The sequence below is a fragment of the Papaver somniferum genome, chromosome 7, assembly GCF_003573695.1.
Source record: "Papaver somniferum cultivar HN1 chromosome 7, ASM357369v1, whole genome shotgun sequence".
In the NCBI taxonomy this organism is placed as follows: domain Eukaryota; kingdom Viridiplantae; phylum Streptophyta; class Magnoliopsida; order Ranunculales; family Papaveraceae; genus Papaver; species Papaver somniferum.
In genome coordinates, this window is record NC_039364.1 from 84,026,957 (window position 1) to 84,040,041 (window position 13,085).

The following is a 13,085-nucleotide window of genomic DNA, read 5'->3' on the forward strand; positions in this document are numbered from 1 at the left end:
AGGTATAGTCTGCTACTGTGTGAGGCGGGATATCAAATTTAGATGTTGGCGAATCTGAGTCACTGGATGCGATGCTGGTAGGTAGATCGGACGGATAAGAGAGAAGCAGTTTGTAGCGACCGTTGGATGTGGAACACAACGAAGTCAACGGTGCTAGATTAGGTTAGGTGCTATAGTGTTGGGCGGAATCATCGGGATTTGATGCACAGGCATAGGAGCGACCGTTGGATTCAACTACCATCTAATCTGAAGGCTTGGAATTTCAGCGCTGTGGTGCTTGGCAGAGACTTCCGATTTTGATGCTCTATGAAGGAGCGACCGTCGGATGCTTCTGAGAACTGATCTGATGGCTGAGAACGGAGGCGCTTTTGTGTGTAGAAAATGAGGTTGTGCGCACCATTCTTCGCGGCTTCCTTGCGTAATTTCTCCCAGCTTTTCACTACTTTTCTGCTCTTTTCGCTCCACGACTCATCCGAACTTTATTTATTACCTAAAAATGCAAAATTAATTAATAAAAATATTTATTCTTGAAAACAATGAAAATACAGAATATGGGATAATATGTAGATTAATGCACAAAAGATGAGTTAAATGCCAACAAAAAGGGATAAATATATACAATATTTGGCACTCATCAAATACCCCCAAACCTGAATTTTACTTGTCCTCAAGTAAAACAAAACTAAGGAAATCCTACCTATACCACTGTCGCTGGTCTCTCGAATGCATTTAGCGTATGCACTAAGCCTTTTAAACCACTAAGTGTCCCTAGTGGACGAGTTGAAGTCTCGTGAAGGTTTACCAGAGGTGTGCCTACAAAACCTAAGGACAAAATATAAGCTCATATTCCATCAAACGTGACATGTGCAAAACAGTTAAGCTCACAGCAAAATGGAGATGTCAATCTAGCTATCGAAGGCACAATCCTAGCACTGATAACAAATAAGGACATGTGATAAGAGTGTAAAGTGTATCTACACATGTGTAAAGAAAGATCTGAAGTTATGACTACTAATCACCAAGAGATAGTTTCTCAGGCTAAGAACTGAGGTCGAAATCTAGCTAGCTGTCCGGACTTTACGAGAATTGTGAATGAGTTGGAGGTATTTCACAATTTCTCGCGTTGTACATCAATGGCATACACCCTCCTTGCTTGTTACAAAAGAAACAACAAAAGATGACTATTTACATGACTCTTATTTACATTGACAAATCTCTTTTATTTTTGGAACAAGAGATGATGGAATTGATAAATACTTGAATTTTTTGGTATTTTTCTGATTTTTTTTTTTTTTTTTTGAACAAGGAAACACTTTTGATACATAACAAGAAGAAACAAAAAATTACATGACACTTTGCAAGAGGTAGCCCTTTTTGATGCACCCAGTTAAATTCGATGGTTGTCTTTCTTAATGTAACCTCCACCTTCTATCCCAACCAACCAAAGAACAAGCTAGTCAAGTTTCGTTCAGTATTCTAAAGTGATTGGCAATCGTAACTTCCTATCCAACACCTTGAAGATCGAGGCCATACATGTATTGGTAGATCGTGCGCGTGCAAATTTCTTATCACTATGTGAATTGTGCTAGAATCAGGGTGCCTAAATATCTAGACTAAGACTCCTAATAAAAATACATATTTGCACAAGAGTCAACATTTCAAGGTAAATGAGCTCCATTTTTATGATTTTTCATTTTTTTAATTTTTTTATTGAATTTTGATTTTTTTAATTTTTTTTGGAATTTTTCAATTTTTTTCAAAAAAGAAGAAGGAGTTTGTTTTCAATTATAGCAAATTATCATGGTATCTACTCTATACCCCCAAACCTAAACTAAACATTGTCCTCAATGTTTCAAAATATGGAAAGAATTATAAAACAATATATGAAGAGGAACATGCTGAGTAGAGTAAAAGGAGAGAGGATACCCGATTTCGGCGAAAGCAGAATTAAAACTCCGTTATTCAAGGCAAAAATCCAACATATTTCAGCCGAGATCATATTGGATTAGTAAAATATATACAAAAGGAACAAAAGTGTTTTTTAAAATTTTATCTACTGGATTATATACAAAAAATTCACCATACACTAACAATCTAAAGAGTTGAGGATCAACCCAAAAGACGAAGTGTAGACATTTCAACAGCTTCACACAATAATAACAGGAAAGAAACGCAAGTGAAACTGTGAAACAAAATGAGCTACCCCCAAACCTGGATTTTACAGAAGATATAGTTTTGAAAACAAAATCGCGCAGTTTCGGGGGTTCATCATGCAAAAGGTCTAGCTCGAAATGAACTGTGCTAGGGACGGGCAAACATGCTATTTCCAACTGTGGTTCCTCAAATGTATTATATTTGGAAGCAAAATAGTCCAAAAGGACTTGGGAAGCACACAGTTCCAAACCTAGGTTGGGCATTCTCAGAAAAATTGGTTTTACAATATTGGTACAAACCAAATCTAGGTTGGGTGGAAGGCCAACAGATTGTGACTCATGTAGGAGAATAGGTGCGTCATTATTAATCAAATCAAAATCTCCTAAATCATCTACACATGTCACATCATGCTCACAATCAATCAGTTCAGCAAGTTCACACTCAGAATCATCAACATCATCAACAAATTTATTCTCATGTATCGGCAAATGAGGAGAAATATCACAATGTGACCTAGGTAGAGAATCAGACACATCAAATATATTTTCATGCATATTAGTGTCTACAGAAGATTCAACTATTCCTATGTCATGCTCATCTTCACAGAATAATTGTACGAATCCCATGTCAATATCAAAATCATATGAATTACAATGAGAATTAGAAAAAACAACATTCATGAAGGTCGAGGGCGAGAAGCCATATGTTATTGAACCAACAGGTTCCACAATATTTTCATGTTCTTCTAACATATCATCATAATCATCATAATCATCATCATGGTAGCATGCATATTGGTCCTCATTAACAGTGGTGGTGTCGTTAGTCAATTCATGTTCCTCTAAATTAGGTTCATATTCAACATCATTTACATGAATGGGACTAGACACTTCATTAGGGACAACATACATTTCCTCATGAATTTCCTCCTTTTGTAGGTGAAGCAAAATCTGATCTAAATATGCCTGAATTCGTGATGTAGATCTATCGAAGTTTTGCTCACTAAGTCTGAAAGCTTCTGTGGTGGAGTCTAAATTCATGGGAGTACAAAATTCTTCATGTTCAAATTGTGGTGATTGGTACATGTGTGCATGGTCATTAGGGTTTATAAAAGATTGATCACAACCCTCAAAGGATTGATTATGGTCCCAATGACTACCATTCTCACAATTTATGGGCATTTCATACCTTGGATTTTCTCTAGATTGCCTAAAATTATGCAAAATATGACAATTCTCAACAGGGTGGTCTAAACTACCACATGCGGGACATGCATAGATTTCAGGTTGCCTAAGAAAATTAGATGTGACAGATTCCTCATGTGATTGCATTTCTAAAGCTGTGATTCGAGCTTCTATTTGATCCATAAGTGATGATTGTGTGAGTGAGGCACTAGCAAAGTGTTCATTTTCACGTTGTGGCGAATGATGCATGTATGAATAGTCATTAGGGTTCATGTATTGCGGCTCGGGACTTTGAAAATGTCCATAATAATTCCTATGACTATTGACATCATGGTCCGTGGAAGGTTCATAACGTGGCAGATGCCCATAAGCAAGTTCTCTAAGAGTTTTATTTCCATCCCCAGGAGCAGACCAATATCCAGACATGATTGGCTCAAAAGCTAAGTAACTATGTTACAAAGCTCAGAATTTGGTTTTTAAAGGGTTTGGATTTTTGGGAAAAATTTGGTTTTGGTGGGAGACATTTTTTTTGGCAAGTTTGGTTTTAATGGGATAATTTAGAAAAAAATTTGGTTGTCAAAATGGGAGCAAGTAAAATTTGGTTTTTGAATGGGAGAAAAGAATTTTTTTTTTTTTTTTTTTTTTTTTTTTAAAAAAAAAAAATAAAATTTGGTTTTTGAATGGGAGCAAGCCCACTGTTTGTTTTGTATTTGCTTTGGCTCCGCTTGGTTGAAAACTTTTGGTGGAACTGAGTCCAAAATCTCGGCCTAGAATTTGGGTACTCGGCCCACTAACGAGTTCAACTAGCGTGATCGGTTACAAGCTCAGCTGGGTTTAAACCCAGAGTCCAAAATACAAGTCCAATGGAAGAATTTAAACAAGCCCACACAAAATAAATACAAGCCCACAAATTAAACAAACAAGCCCAAAAAATAAATTATTACAAACCCACAATAGGAAAATAAAAAGCCCAAAAACTTGGCAGGTCCGGAAAGTGTTTATAAAAATGACTCTTTGTGTCCCCGGCAACGGCGCCAAAAACTTGGCAGGTCCGGAAAGTGTTTATAAAAATGATGCGATGGAAACGGGCCTACAGTAATACCGCAAGTGCACGGTCGTCGGTTGTAGCTCGTGCAAGTACGGGTCGATCCACAGAGATCGGGTGTGTTTTGGAATGTTTAGCTAATTGGGTTCCTAGATTTGCTTTGGGCTTAGAAGCCTTTTGGCTTAAATTGGGCTTGAGTACTAATGGGTTTGAATGCCCTTTGAATGAATTGGTCTTAGTGGGTTTGTTAAAAATAAAATGAACTGAGCTTGGGCTCAGTTATCTTTGAAGTGCAAATGGGCTTTGGTTCTGGAAACTGGTTTGAGCGTTGGGCTTAACAATTCACTTGTGAGTTGGGCTTAGTAGTGAACTAGGCTTTGGCCTTAACTGGGCTTCAGAGGCTTTTGGGAGTGAACTGAGCTTTGGGCTCAGTTGGTTGGGCCTTTAGCCTTTGGTTTCACTGAATTGGACTTGGGCTCAGGAGTGAAGTGAGCTTTGGATGGACTGAGTGAACTGTGGTCTAGGGGAGGAAGCAGCAGCAGGCAGGAAAAGGAAGGCAGCAGCAGTGTAGCTTGAGCTGCAGCAGTTTGGCAGCAACAACAGCAGCTGAGGCAGGAGGCAGCAGCAGGGGAAAGCAAAGCAGCACAAGTGCTGCAGCAGCAATTGCAGCAGTAGAAGAAAAAGGCAGCAATGCAGCAAGGGTTACAGCAGCAGTACTGCAGCTGCTCAAGCAGTGAAGAAAATGCAAAACAGAAAAGAAACTAAAGACACAAAGAACAGGAACAAGAGTGATAAAGAAACAGTTGCATACCAAGGCCTAAGCCAAGGGCAGTGATGTGAAGAAAATAGCAAATGAAAGAAAGAAAACAGTAAACAATGGAATGAGTCTAAACATGAAAAAAAAAAATAAAAACAAAACAGTGAAGACAAGAGGATGAACTCAAATGATCATGCCAATTCTTCCTTAAAGCAGGTAAAGGTAAAGGTTCAAGCCTGCCTTTTACCTAAGGTGTTTCACCAATGGACAGTTGAATCACAACTAAAGTGTCAATCCTAAGCACTAAATGTCTGACTAAAGCACAATTAGTCAGAGAATTTGACAATGTCAATAAGGTATGAGTTGTGGTAATATCACATAGTTTATCCTAACTACAAAGCATACATGATATGCACTGTGAGAGTAAAATGTGGTTTACCTTGATTCAATTCTATCCTAGAACATTTCACACATCTAAGAATGACATGAACAACATGAGAACATTACAAGACATAACAGAACATACACATTAACAGAGAACATACACATTAACAGAGAGCATACACATTAAACATTAACAGTGCAATTTAAAATTGGAATTAACCTAACCCAAATTGGGTGGAAACTTGGCTAGTCCAAGAACAAGTTTTACATCTCATACATCAGTTCTATTTATACCTAAATTAGCAAATTAGGGTTTACACCCATTTTCCCCAAATGTCCTCACTCAACAGTACAATTAGGGTTTAAATTATTACCCAAAATTTAGCTTCCAAACTCCAAAATTTGCTCGACCCATGCTTCTTGATGTTTCTCTGATGCTTTTCCTTCTCCTATTGTCCCCTAATTTCTAGCTATTTTACTCACCCCAAAACCTAGGGTTTCAGAGGTTGTGAGATGAAGAAAATAGCTAGGCTAGGGTGTTGGGGATGGTAGTGGCAGTGATGGAACTGGTGGTGGTGGCAGAACTGTGGAGGTGACAGAACTGTGGAGGTGATGGTGGTGTAAGCGACAGCGGCATGGCAGAGAGGGGAGGTGCAGTTGCAGTTGCAGAGCTACTGTCGGGTGGAGGAGAAGAAAGAAAGAGGAGAAGAATGGGTCGGGTCAGGGTATAGGTATAGTCTGCTACTGTGTGAGGCGGGATATCAAATTTAGATGTTGGCTAATCTGAGTCACTGGATGCGATGCTGGTAGGTAGATCGGACGGATAAGAGAGAAGCAGTTTGTAGCGACCGTTGGATGTGGAACACAACGAAGTCAACGGTGCTAGATTAGGTTAGGTGCTATAGTGTTGGGCGGAATCATCGGGATTTGATGCACAGGCATAGGAGCGACCGTTGGATTCAACTACCATCTAATCTGAAGGCTTGGAATTTCAGCGCTGTGGTGCTTGGCAGAGACTTCCGATTTTGATGCTCTATGAAGGAGCGACCGTCGGATGCTTCTGAGAACTGATCTGATGGCTGAGAACGGAGGCGCTTTTGTGTGTAGAAAATGAGGTTGTGCGCACCATTCTTCGCGGCTTCCTTGCGTAATTTCTCCCAGCTTTTCACTACTTTTCTGCTCTTTTCGCTCCACGACTCATCCGAACTTTATTTATTACCTAAAAATGCAAAATTAATTAATAAAAATATTTATTCTTGAAAACAATGAAAATACAGAATATGGGATAATATGTAGATTAATGCACAAAAGATGAGTTAAATGCCAACAAAAAGGGATAAATATATACAATATTTGGCACTCATCAATAGATCAGTGTTAGTATCAAAAGTGTAAGATAAACCATACCCGGCAGTGTGATTAATATATCTAATGATCCTTTTTGCAGCTGCAAGATGAGATTCCTTTGGATTTTCCTGAAACCTGGCACAACAACCAACACTGAAGGAAATATCAGGTCTATTAGTTGTAAGATACAAAAGGCTACCAATAATAGATCGATACAACTTTTGATCCACTTTTGCTCCTTTCTCATCTCTATGTAGTTTACCAGTAGTGGGCATAGGTGTTAATTTTGGGGAAGACTTATCCAGACCGAACCTTGTCACCAGGTCTCGAGCATACTTCTCTTGGGATAAGTAAATTCCATCCTTATGTTGTTGAATTTGTAATCCTAATAAGAATTTTAATTCACCAACATTGCTCATTTCAAATTCCTTAGCAAGAGAGACTTGGAAGTCCTTTGCAAATTTTTCAGAAGTTGATCCATAGATGATATCATCTTCATAGATTTGAGCAATAACCACATCTTTCCCACTCCATTTGGTAAACAAAGTTTTATCAGCTCCGCCTCTTGAAAAACCTTTTCTAATGAGAGAAGTATTAAGTTTTTCAAACCATGCTCTAGGTGCTTGTTTCAACCCATACAATACCTTTTTGAGTTTTAGCACATGATATGGGAATTCAGGATTTTCAAACCCATTACGTTGAGCGACATAGACTTCCTCCTTTAAAATTCCGTTTAGGAACGCGGATTTTATATCCATTTGAAACAACTTAACCTTAAGAAAACAAGCATGAGCTAACAAGAGACGAATGGACCCAAGATGTGCCACAGGAGCAAAGTTCTCATCAAAGTCAATCCCTTCAATCTGTGAATATCCTTGAGCGACAAGTCTAACTTTGTTTCTGACAATTGTGCCAAATTCATCAGACTTATTCTTGAATATCCATTTGGTACCAACAATATTGATATTGGAGGGACAAGGAAAAAGTTCCCACACATCTTGTCTTTGAAATTGATTTAACTCTTCATGCATCGCATTCACCCAAAAGGGATCGTTCAGAGCTTCATCAATATTCCTTGGTTCTACTTGTGAAAGATAACAACCAAAATTGCACATATTTTGAAGTTGTCCGCTTGTTTTGGCTGTAGAATCTCTTCCTCCAATAATACTGTTGGGATCATGATTCCTTTGAATCCAGAGATTTCGTGGAGGGACATGTTCTTGTTCGTCAGGAATGGCTTGATCGGTGCTCTTCTCCTCGTCACTTGAAATGTCAGGATCAGTAACTGTTGGGATAACTTCAACTGATTCTGGAATTTCTTTGACTTTCTCAATTGTCTTGGTTTGAGGCAACTCAGCAAGAGGATTATCATGACGAAAGTTATTAATGTCGTCGATGATAACATTAGCAGATTCCATCATGACTTGTGTTCTGAGATTAAACACTCGAAAACCACGACTATCAGAAGCATAGCCAAGAAAGATACCTTCATCACTTTTGGTGTCGAATTTACCTTTATGTTCTCGATCTTTCAGAATATAACACTTACTTACAAACACCCTGAGATAGTGTAGGTTGGGTTTCCTTCTGTACCACAACTCATAAGGAGTGTTAAGGGTTTTAGACCGTAAATACACATGGTTGATCAAGTAACATGCTGTAAAAACAGCTTCTCCCCAAAATCTTAATGGTAAGTTTTTGTTATGGAGCATTACCCTGACCATTTCCTGAAAATTCCTATTTTTTCTTTCAGCAACTCCATTAGCTTGAGGAGTAATAGGTGGTGATTATTGTTGAATGATTCACAGTTCGTCACAGAATTCAAATACTTTGGTGTCTTTGAATTCAGTTCCACGATCGTTTTTAATTTTCTTTAGCTTGTGACCTTGTTCGTTCTGGATCCTTTTAACAATAATCTTGAATTCACTAAGAGTTTCATTCTTATGAGATAGGAATGCAACCCAAGTGAATCTGGTGTAATCATCTACCATAACTAAAGCATACTTCTTACCAGCAACAGTGGGTTGTTGAATTGGTCCGAAGAGATCCATATGAATTAAATCAAGTGGAGCTTTAATGAGAATATCTCGAGATGATTTGTGGTGGACCTTCGTCTGTTTACCCTTTTGACAGGCACCAAATACACCTTCAATATTTGCATTGATTTTGGGAACGCCTCTAACAAGTTCTTTGTTAATGATCTTAGTTAGAAGACGATAATTGATGTGACCAAAACGCTCATGCCAAAGATGTGTAGATTCCACCTCAGTCAAATTGCAACGGTTATTGAACTTAGTATCGAGAAGATAACAGTTGTTTTTACCACGAGTTCCTTGAAAAAAATACTTTCCCGGTTTTGTCTACAATGTCACATCCGTTTGCATTGAAGACAACTCGATGGCCTTTGTCACAGATTTGACTAATAGAAAGAAGATTAGCAGTCATACCTTTTACGTATACTACATCATGGATTTCTGGAACACCGGGCAGTTAGATCGTTCCCTTCTTGCTGATGTAGCAACAACTCCCATCTCCGAACGTTACAGGACCTCCTTCATAGTCAATAGACGAAACAAACCATGTGAGATCGCTTGTCATATGTCTACTACATCCACTATCAAGAAACCATTGAAAGGGAGACGTAGATCTTAAAGCAAAGGCACCCATACTATTAGTACTTCTCTGTTTAGAGTTTCCTTCTAGTTTTGTATGTCCTTTCTGAGTATCAAAAAGTTGTTTAGCTTTCTTACAAAGATCACTTGCAACATTTAGGCTCTTTTGAAACGACATACAGACTTGTTGACGGTGATTGGAAGAATCACAACACCAACATGTGCCAAGACTTTCAAGTTTGTCTTAGTGGTTCCTAGTCATATCAGTTTTCATAACAACTGGCCGTTGATGACCATCTGATTTACGACTATTCTTTAAGGAGGAACAACTGGAGTTACTCAGATTCATCAAGGGACTTTTACATGATATCAAATCCTTAAGAATTGCAATTTCTGCAACAAGACCAGAGTTGATCCGGATTTGTTCATCCAACCCTTTTTGAAGAGTAACTAGTTTATCGGACTTTTTCCTACGTTTGGTTTTTAAACCTGGTGAGGCGTCAATTGAGACTTTATGGTCCATATAGTAAGATCGCTACAAACACAAACTTTTGAGGTCTTGAATGTGTTTGCCTGCTCTGATACCAATTGAAAAAGCGGAGGTCTAATAACACCACCCAATATTTCGCTTAGCAATCTGTATGGACAAACTCGAATATACTTTTAAGAGAATCAACAAGACTCAATCAATTAAAAGTATATCAACGAGTTTATATCCCTCTCTTGATTTGATTTCCTCAAACAAAAACTGGGAGTACTAATCAAATACAAGGAATAACTTGGATGGTACCAAATACCAATATCCAAGTGTCAATCAATATCAATCAACAACTGTTAGGTCGGATTTTCCAATTGATTGATCTAACGCACAACATGTATTATTTCAATTATAAAGATAAAACAATATAATGCGGAAATTGAAATAACACAGACACCAGAAATTTTGTTAACGAGGAAACCGCAAATGCAGAAAAACCCCGAGACCTAGTCCAGATTGAACACACACTGTATTAAGCCGCTACAGACACTAGCCTACTCCAAGCTAACTTCGGACTGGACTGTAGTTGAACCCCAATCAGTCTCCCACTGATCCAAGGTACAGTTGTACTCCCTACGCCTCTGATCCCAGCAGGATATTACGCACTTGATTCCCTTAGCTGATCTCACTCACAACTAAAAGTTGCTACGACCCAAAATCGTAAACAAATCTGTCTCACACAGACAAGTCTATCAAAGGATCAATCTGTCTCCCACAGAAAAACCCTAAAGTTTTTGTTCCGTCTTTTGATAATAATCAAGGTGAACAGGAACCAATTGATAATCCGGTCTTATATTCCGAAGAACAGCCTAGATTAATCAATCACCTCACAACAATCTTAATTGTATGGTAGCGAAACAAGATGTTGTGGAATTACAAACAATGAGACGAAGATGTTTGTGATTACTTTTTATATCTTGCCTATCGGAGATATTAACTCTCAAGCCAATCAATCTGATTGTACTCGTACGATGGAAGATGCAAGATCAGATCACACAACTACGATAAAAGTAGTATCGATTTGGCTTCACAATCCCAATGAAGTCTTTAAGTCGTTAACCTGGTTTGAAGAAGAAAACCAAAGGTTAAAGGAGAACCGACTCTAGTACGCAGAATAGTATCACACGTAAAGTGTGGGGATTAGTTTTGCACAATACTGATGTCTCCTTTATATAGTCTTTCAAATCAGGGTTTTGCCTTGGTAACAAAGAAATCAATATTCACCGTTAGATGAAAACACGATTTAGATTCAAGCTAATATTTCTCAACCGTTAGATCGAAAAGTTAGCTTGTTATACACAAATGAACTGCACGCTTCTAGGTTTGTTAACCGTACCCAAACGTGTACATTGTTGGTTCAACAATAGTTAACCAAAAGGTTAGCCATATGAGCATTTCATATCAACCATGTTCTTCTTCACCATAACTAGTTCAAATGACTCAAATGAACTAGTTAGAGAGTTGTTCAATTGCAAGGAAATCTTATGTAACTACATAAGACACAATTGAAGTAAAGATGATTTGATTCACTTGAATCGGTTCATGAACTTTTATAGCCACGGTTGCAAACTGCATTCCTTAGTCTTTTTAAAGTTTAAGTTCAGAAATCATCTTCAGATATATAACCTTCTTAACTTCGCACACTAGGTTCGCGGACTTAAGCAACCGGCAGAGTTTACAAACTCCAGCAGAAAATCTCGGCAAGAGACCTTCCGCCGGTTCGCGGACTGGGTTCACGGACTGGTACTCACGCAACTAGTTTTTCAACTCCAGCAGAATTTCTCGGGATGAGAAGTTCGGCAGTTCGCGGACTTGGAAACAAGCCATTCTTCCGGTTTCTTGATCAACAAAGTTCACAAACTTTGGTTCAAGGAATAGGACTTATACATAAATGTGTTTCCAAAACAAAGCTTATGTCCATCATTGGTTATGTAATCTAAAGTCTCATTTCAATCATTGAAACATTCTTAGAGGACGTTATATAGTTGTTACACCATTTCACGTCAAAGCAATTTTCAAGATGATTGAAACATATCATGACTTTCGTCACTAGGTAATGATAAACTTGCTCGAAGCGAAAATCTTACCAACACATATTTCGAGATATAGATAGGCGAGGTATACTCGGCTCGAAATACCAAATGTGTATAATCTAAGTCTATATATATAGCATACGACTTTTTGTCTCAAGATGTAGGAGATAGAGTAGATAGACTTTTGAGTGACAGATAAGTTCAAGTCTTCACATACCTTTTTGTCGAGAAGTTCCACTGGTTCCTTGGGTAGTTCTTCTACTTGTATGATGAATCGCCATGAAGTCCTTGAGCTCAACTACACTTTCTATCCTAGTCCGAGACTTAGCTATAATAGACTAGAAATCAAGACTTATAGTTTTGATCACTAACATTGACAAACATGTTAGAGATAGAAACGCATGCGAGTTCGATCGAGCAATGCTCTATCAGATATAGAAATGGAAAAAGGTCAAATCTTGTATTACTATATCAATTACAAGGATGATGTCTTCGCTGATGTCGATACATCTTCAGAATCTTCAGGTCCTTAGAGTAATACTTGTATGTCTCAACATTTATAAATTTCGTAGTCTAACCTAATGAAGTTAACTCTAGTAATTTAATCAAGTGACTTTTCAGTTTTGATACTAAAATATGACAACCAGCCTTGACATACGAACGTTTGGCGGGTTCAACCGAGCAGGGTTCTAACAATATGCACAATCAATCAAATCAAGAAAATGAGTTTAGAAACCCGTTTATTTAAGATGAATATTCATTTTAATATGAAGTGTTGGATGACAGACTGGGTCGCGACAGATTTAAATTATGTAATTTTGATTGCATTCATCAATCTATTAGATGGTAATTGATACCTCAATTATACATTGCAATTATTAGTTGGATTCTCTTGGGATAGGTGCAAGGAAAATCTCGTTGCGGTTGAAAAAACTAACGAGATAAACATGCCACCATTTGACTCATGCCCAACAACAAATATACCAACAATATGTCGTTTACCGAAAGGTATCGAACTTTTATATCAATCA